Below are 8,722 nucleotides of genomic sequence, written 5' to 3' on the forward strand. Positions count from 1 at the left end.
CGGTGTAATCCAGACACGTTAGACCGCATCCAGCACCGGCTTGACTTAAGTTATGGTCGTTTTGCCGGGTTCTTTAGGTTGCGGGGTCGCCAGGTATGCAGCTATTCCTTCATTATCCGCGTTATCATCGGCGCCCCGCTACGTGTACGCAGGGCTCCCCCCTCGGCAAATACGAATGGGAGAACTGTAGAGTGCCTTTGAAGCCGCCCTACCAGCTCAGGTAAGTGGTGGGTGCTGGTTTAGCGCCGCTCGCCTACTCCTATATTTATAACTCAGACAGAGCTTTGTTGAATCTTTCCTTCGATTCTTGTGACAGAACATTGGGACTTCAGTACAGCCTACATCCATCATCAATCATCATCATCAATGATCCTCATCAAAATTAATTCATCCTCCAGCGCCAGAATCTGCAGAGGGGCCGTCAGGTTGTCCAGAGGTCTCAGTTTCCTGGGAGTTGAGTATGGCTTCCAGCATGGCTCTGTACAGCTGCTCAGAGGAAGAGTCTTCCATAAGGAGAGAATCCGGGGTCACCCCCCCTCTCAGTTGGCCCACAAGCTGGTGCACCAGAGATCCCTTGTACAGCCTAGACTCCAACAGGGAAACAACAGAGGGTTGAATTAGCTGTGTTGCTGCTGGGATAGAAAACAATGTAAAGGAATACCACTGGTCTACTCTAGAGGTTAGAGGTTAGGGTTGTTTCAGGAAGTGACACCTTACCAGGCACACTGAGGCTCCAGTAGAGGGAAGCACAGCAGTTGGTTCAGGTCAAGGCCATCCCTCATGCAGCGCTTCCATTGGCTTAAGGCGTGGGTCACACCCAGGTCTAGACTCCTAGCACCTCTCTGAATCAGCCCTCTCAGCCTCTCCAACACTGGTCCCTCCTCTATAAACCCCGATACACAAAAAAGAGAGGAGTCATTGGCTGCACTTCACACACTTTATTTATACATTCTAAGTTGTATGTGCCTGTGTGTGTGTTTCCGTTCATATTCTGGTCCATACCTCTCTGCTTCTTCCTCTGTCTGCAGAGCTCTCCATATACCAGTCCTAGTAGCAGGGTGTGCAGGAGAGGAAGGTCTGGTCGGGGATGGGCGTGCCTCAGCCAGTAGTAGGTAACAGCCACAGGAAGTCCCAGATGAGGTGGGACACCATTCAAAGTGGACTGGGACACACCAAGGGTCTCCAAAAACACCTCAAGCCGAACTGAATGTGGAGCCTAAGAAACAGAACAAGGGAATGAGAATTAATTTCAGAATAAACAGCAGTATGTTTATATTATACTGTATACTATATCACATGTATACACACCTGATATACTGTATACTATATCACATGTATACACACCTGATATACTGTATACTACATCACATGTATACACACCTGATATACTGTATACTATATCACATGTATACACACCTGATATACTGTATACTATATCACATGTATACATACCTGATATACTGGTATAATTATCACTTTATACATACCTGATATACTGTATACTATATCACATGTATACATAACCTGATATACTGTATACTATATCACATGTATACATACCTGATATACTGTATACTATATCACTTGTATACATACCTGATATACTGTATACTATTTCACATGTATACATACCTGATTACTGTATACTATTTCACATGTATACACACCTGATATTACTATTTCATATGTATACATACCTGATATACTATTTTCACATGTTATACATACCTGATTCAGCATGTCCAGCTGCATTTGTTGTGCAACTCTGGGCAAGATGGCTTCAACCTTGCTGCTGGTCAGGTTCTTGCCTTCCCTGTCATACTCCTCCACTTCCCTGCTCTCACCCAGCAGCAGCCCGTAGAATACCTGCCGTATGGGCCGAGAGGATGTTCCCACTGGGTAAGCTGGGTCTTCCACTTGGACACCCTGTATCACTGGCCTCTGCAGCAGAATGTATATCATGTAGGAGGGAAGTGCCCTTCGTCAACGGCAGCAGGGTCCAGTGTGGAAGACACTCAGATGGTCTGGGAGAAGGTCGGGATCAGGCGCCTTGCCATCATTGAAGAACCGCCCCAGGCAACCGGGTTGAATCTGGTATGTTTCTATGCTCAGAGAGAGGGCCTGGAGGACAGCATCCATGTTGTGTTGGTGTTCCTAGAAACGATGAGTCTGGGCACATTGTCCAAGGCCTCCTGCTGCTCCTGGAAACTGGCCAGCCATTTCAGCAGCTCGTTGAAGAAGACAACCCCTTCCAAGCACAAAATAACATACATGTACAGTTGAAGTCGGAAGTTTACATACACCTTAGCCAAATACATTTTAAACTCACTTTTTCACAATTCCTGACATTTAATCCTAGTAAAAATGCCCCGTCTTAGGTCAGTTAGGATCACCACTTTATTTTAAGAATGTGAAATGTCAGAATAATAGTAGAGAGAATTATTTTATTTCAGCTTTTTTATTCTTTTCATCACATTCCCAATGGTCAGAAGTTTACATACACTCAATTGGTATTTGGTAGCATGCCTTGAAATTGTTTAACTTGGGTCAAACATTTTGGGTAGCCTTCCACAAGCTTCCCACAATAAGTTGGGTAAATTTTGGCCCATTCCTCCTGACAGAGCTGGTGTAACTGAGTCAGGTTTGTAGCCCTCCATGCTCGCACAAGCTTTTTTCAGGGATGCCCACAGATTTTCTATAGGATTGAGGTCAGGGTTGAGTTTCCATTTCGTTAAGTTTTCCCTTTCCATACATCATATGTTCCCTCATGATCTCTTTATGGTCACTTCACCTGATGCTGAGTAGATCGAGACTAGTTAATGGGATCATTAGGGAATCAGCAGCTAATCTGTTGTATTTGTTGACCTTGATTATTATTATTATTATTTTCCTTCTTCTGCCTATTGGTGAAAAAAATGTTAATTCCCGTGAGATGATAAGGCCTAGGAAGTTGCAACCTTGTATGATGGTAAAGGGCCAAGGGCCTCACCCTTTCATGCAATGCCATGCCAGTTGGCCACATGGTGGCGCTATAACAACTTTGAAAGCTCACACCCTTCACCCCGTTCGAGGTATAGTCCTGAAATTCAGTATATACAGTAGGTTCCTCTCTTCCCAAGGAATACATTTGCCTCAAGGGCCTAAAAGGTGATGGATTTTCCTCCATCTTGAATTTTGTTTAAAAAATAACTACTCCTGGCACTGAATCACGAAACTTTAGATTGTTTTCTATCCAAATCTACCAATTATATGCATATCCTAGCTTCTGGACCTGAGTAGCAGGCAGTTTACTTTGGGCACGCTTTTCATCCAAAATTCCGAATGCTGCCCCCTACCCTAGTGATGTTAAACAATATGTTTGCTATGAGCCAATGAGCTCTGCATGAATTATTTTTCCTTTTCAAAAGCGCCACCATGCGGCCAAACTGAACCATACTTTACAGGTGAGCTAGACTCATATCCTGGAGCGCCAGTTTTCATCACTCAGAGTCAAACAGATCAAGAAATATGAACATGTGCCCATTATAGCGCCTCCGTGCGGTCGATCTGAATGTGCTTAGATATGTTGAGTCTTGACAGTATTTTGTGTTACAATAAACATAAATGTTTATTGGTCAAGAGCGGCCACATTGTTTGAGATGCTATCCTGGAAAACACCAGTTTGTGAAAGCTTGGTCCATAGATGCCATGTATCAAGTTTTGTGCAGATCAGTTTTGTGATACCATTGAAAGCCTATCCAAACACAAAGACGTATGACTCAGTTCACGATCTCTATGCCTTCTACAACATGTGGCCAGTCTTTAGGCATTGTTTCAGGCATTTACTCTGAGAAATGAGGGAGATACAGCACTTTCAATGAGTGGACAGTGGATATTTCCAGACATGAGGCCAGCGCAAGACCGGGAGCGCGCCTTTCTTGTTTCACCTTTTCTATTGACACAGCTTTTGTCCGGTTGATATATTATCGATTATTTATGACAAAAACAACTTGAGGATTGATTATTAAACATCGTTTGACACGTTTCTGCGAACCTTTATGGTACGTTTTAGATTTTTCGTGTGTCTTTTGTGACCGCGCTTTGTTCCAATGGAATACTGAACAAAACGCACCAACAAAACGAAGGTTTTTGGACATAAAGAGGGATATTATTGAACAAAACGAAAATTTATTGTGTAACATGGAGTCTTTGGAGTGCAACCATATGAAGATCATCAAAGGTAAGTGATACATTTTAATGCTATTTCTGACTTTTGTTACTCCTCTTCTTGGCTGCTAACTGTTTGTAATGATTTGTCTGCTGGGCGCTGTTCTCAGATAATCGCATGGTTTGCTTTCGCCGTAAAGCCATTATGGGGAATTGTGTGTTGATTGATGAGGAAATGTTTTTATATAATCCATAATGTAATGTAACAAATTGTGGAAAACGTCCTGGGGTCTGAATACTTTCTGAATGCACTGTATGAGTAATTGATAAATGCACACACACTACATGTTAATATGTTTAAATATATCTAAATTGTGAAGTATTTTGTCTATCATGTCTTTTTCGTTATGTGTCGGACCCCAGTAAAACTAGCTGTCACCATTGGCGTCGGCTAATGGGGATCCTAATAAATTAAATCAAGTAAAAAATATAGTGTTTGAAGAATATTGTAGCGATCCTCGCTATATGAGCAACGTTACAATTCCCACAAAGTSGGAAAACCCTGTTGGCACGATAAGTAGGCTGTTTGCCTTTGACCCCAGCTGCCGTTCGCTACAGTATTATATGCGTCTGTAGTAGTTATGTATACTTCAGTAAACACATCATTTATTAAAACTTACCGCGCTTCCRATTGGATTCCATCGGCGGGTAGCCTTCAAACTTGATGGAAAAGCCSATCTTATCCAAGTCGACATAGTCGTTTCCTGCGATGGCAGCGAAGACTGGGAGAAGCTGTCTGTTGATGTTGANTAGTCGTTTCCTGCGATGGCAGCGAAGACTGGGAGAAGCTGTCTGTTGATGTTGAAGTGACTGCAGAAGCTTGTTGTGGTGTACCGCTTGCAGGGGATGTGATTTTCAGAACTCCAGCCTTGCACAGACGCGTTCTGCCACTTAATAAAATGGGACAAGGGCAGATATCCTGCCTGGATGTCAAAAATATAAAAGTCACTGTCATTGGACAGGACCGGACAGTTCCACCTTTTAGCCAAGGAGGCTATTTCTTGGTCTGCTTCAAAGATGCACTGTGCGAACGGCACCTTCAGGCTGGAGAGGACCTGTTTGAAGACTTGTTTGACAAAGATTGGTAGTAGATCGCTCTTCTGAAGCCCCATGGACAAGTTGTTGGCTGTGTCGATCCTTGATTGAACTCGTTCTCTGAGAGTTTCAAACTTTTTGTCCGTGTGGTCGGAGCCTCCGTCTATAATCACATAAGGTTCAATGCTACAATCTTTCAGAGCCTTAAAGAACTCACAGACCTGGTCCTCAAAATCATCATAATCCCTTCCATGCTGCTCATCCACACGTGGGTTAAAATAAAGAGAGTGGTAAAGATTACAACCATCTATGACCACCTTGCTGTTTCTGAAGCGATAATCTGTTAAAATCGCTCTATGATCATCTACAAATCTGGTTAAACCCTTGACACCCATGATGAGCTCCTTCTAGGATATGATGTCTTTCTAAGTGAAGAGTTTTAGTCACAGGACTATTTATAGCATATACCATTACCATTACAATGGACTAGTTTCCTTTTAGTTAAGTTTCCCTTTCCATACGTCATATGGTCACTCCACCTGATGCTGAGTAGATCTTGACTAGTTCATGGGATCATTCTTATTGAAATCCTCTATGAAAACAATACAATCAGAAATGGGCTACCGTGATGATGTTCGTGTTGTGGGTTACCATGTTGGTGGTGGTGGTGTTGTCTACCATGGTGGTGGTGTTGGTGTGGGCTACCATGTTGGTGGTGGTGTTGGTGGTGGTGATGTGGGATACCATGGTGGTGGTGGTGGTGTTGTTTACCATGGTGGTGGTGTTGGTGTGGGCTACATGTTGGTGGTGGTGTTGGTGGTGGTGATGTGGGATACCATGGTGGTGGTGGTGGTGGTGGTGTATGCTAGCGTGATGGCGGTAAGGGCTACCATGGTGGTGAATGTGTGGTCTAGTGATGTGGGCTACCATGGTGGTGTGACAGTTAAATCACAGGAGGAGATGTAGTAACAGGTCAAAGGGTTAAAGGTTTATTAACTTAAATTACAGGAGGACATGGAGTGAAGAGTTTCAGTCACATGACTATTTACAGCGTCATTACAATGGATGGGTTTCTCTTTTGTTAAGTTTCCCTTTCCGAAAACCTAACAGGCTAACACCCTGGAGGAGGAATGTATGATGCAGACAGTGCTCATCACACATGATCACTTAGACACTGTCAGGTAACTGACTTACCTTGTCTAGTTTTCTGTTCCATTGTATTTGGAAAAGAAACCTCCATAACTGATAAACTGCTGCACACTGTTTCTATAAACTGGTTGGGTTGGTTGGCAAATGCCTGTATTTAGTTTAGCTTGCTGGTGGTGTTGTGGGCTACTGTGGTGGTGGTGGTGTGGGCTACAATGGTGGTGATGTGGGCTACCATGGTGGTGGTGTGGGATACCATTGTGGTGGTGTGGTGCTACCGTGGTGGCGTGAGCTACAGTGGTGGTGGTGGTGGTGTGGGCGCTACATATTCGTCGCCAAACCCACTGGCTCCAGGTCATCTATAAGTCTTTGCTAGGTAAAGCCCCGCCTATCTCAGCTTACTGGTCACCATAGCAACACCCACCCGTAGCACGCGCTCCAGCAGGTATATTTCACTGGACATCCCCAAAACCAACACCTCCTTCGGCACCTTTCCTTTCAGTTCTCTGCTGCCAATGACTGGAACGAATTGCAAAAATCACTGAAGTTGGAGACTTATATCTCCCTCACTACTTTAAGCGTCAGAGGTCAGCGCAGCTTACGATCGCAGCTGCTGTAAACAGCCCATCTGTAAATAGCCTTCCAACCAACTACCTACCTCATCCCATATTTGTTTTAGTTTTTCTGCTCTTTGCGACACCAGAATTTCTACTTGCACATCCTCATCTGCACATCTATCACTCCAGTGTAAACTGCTAAATTGTAATTATTTGCCACTATGGCCTATTTATTGCTTACTTCCTTACTACATTTGCACACACTGTACATTGATTTTTCTATTGTGTTATTGACTGTATGTTTGTTTATGTGTAACTCTGTGTTGTTGTTTTGTCGCACTGCTTTGCTTTATCTTGGCCAGGTCTCAGTTGTAAATGAGAACTTGTTCTCAACTGGCCGACCTGGTTAAATAAAGGTGAAATAAAACAACAGGGAAAAAAACTATGTAGAAATCATAAATATTGAATTGTGTGAAGTGCAGCCAATGACTCCTCCCATTTTGTGTTATCGGGGTTTATAGAGGAGGGACCAGTGTTGGAGAGGCTGAGAGACTGATTCAGAATCCTGATTTAGGAGCTGATTTAGACCTGGGTGTGGCCCACGCCTATAGCCAATGGCAGTGCTGCATGAGGGAGGGCCTTGACCTGAACCAACTGCTGTGTCTCCCTCTACCTGAGCCTCAGTGTGCTGGTAAGGTGTCACTTCCTGAATCAACCCTAACCTCTAACCTCTACAGTAGACCAGTGGTATTCCTTTACATTGTTTTCTATCCCAGCAGCACACAAGCTAATTCAACCCTCTGTTGTTTCTCCTGTTGGAGTCTAGGCTGTACAAGGGAACTCTGGTGCACCAGCTTGTGGGCCAACTGAGAGGGGGGGTGACCGGATTCTCTCCTGATGGAGACCCTTCCTCTGGGCAGCTGTACAGAGCCATGCTGGAAGCCATACTCAACTCTAGGAAGCTGAGACCACTGGACAACCTGACGGCCCCTCTGCAGATTCTGGTGCTGAGCGATGAAGATTTTGATGATGATGATGATGACGATGATGATGATGATGATGATGATGATGATGATGATGATGATGATGATGATGATGATGGAGTAGGCTGTACTGAAGTCCCAATGTCCCGTCACAAGAGGAAGGAAAGATTCAACAAAGCTCTGTTGAGTTATAGATATAGGGACCACTATATAGGGACCACCTGTTGAGTTATAGTATAGGGACCACTATATAGGACCACTAAACACCTGTTGAGTTATAGATATAGGGACCACTATATAGGGACCACTAAACACCTGTTGAGTTATAGATATAGGGACCACTATATAGGGACCACTAAACACCTGTTGAGTTATAGATATGGGACCACTATATAGGGACCACTAAACACCTGTTGAGTTATAGATATAGGGACCACTATATAGGGACCACTAAACACCTGTTGAGTTATAGATATAGGGACCACTATATAGGGACCCTAAACACCTGTTGAGTTATAGATATAGGGACCACTATATAGGGAACACTAAACACCTGTTGAGTTATGATATATGTTTTCTGTGACAGTTTAGTGACAGAGTGCATAGGAAGGAAGGCCCACTTGCACTCACACATGGAGCATAGAGAACATTGATAAGAGATTTGACATTGATTAAAGAAAATAAGAAAAAGTAGAATAAATGAACTGTGACTGAGGTTTATTGAAGTGAAAATTCAAGGTTAAATATGTTAAATGTTCAAGGTTGAAAACATTGTGAAATATACCTTGTTGAAAT

The 8,722-nt window shown here is 43.5% G+C and overlaps 1 long non-coding RNA gene and 1 pseudogene across 1 annotated transcript; both read right to left on the minus strand.

The window, feature by feature from the left end:
- Positions 1-350: 350 nt before the first annotated feature.
- LOC139026417 (single-strand DNA endonuclease ASTE1-like) lies at positions 351-5,636 on the minus strand (annotated as a pseudogene).
- A 2,328-nt stretch (positions 5,637-7,964) lies between these two features.
- Positions 7,965-8,302, minus strand: LOC139026416 (uncharacterized). The gene is made up of 2 exons (XR_011478190.1): positions 8,188-8,302; positions 7,965-8,148 (listed from the first exon to the last, which is right to left on the minus strand). It is a non-coding gene; the product is annotated as an uncharacterized lncRNA (long non-coding RNA).
- Positions 8,303-8,722: the final 420 nt, after the last annotated feature.

The sequence above is a fragment of the Salvelinus sp. IW2-2015 genome, unplaced genomic scaffold (genome assembly GCF_002910315.2).
Source record: "Salvelinus sp. IW2-2015 unplaced genomic scaffold, ASM291031v2 Un_scaffold4730, whole genome shotgun sequence".
NCBI lineage: Eukaryota > Metazoa > Chordata > Actinopteri > Salmoniformes > Salmonidae > Salvelinus > Salvelinus sp. IW2-2015.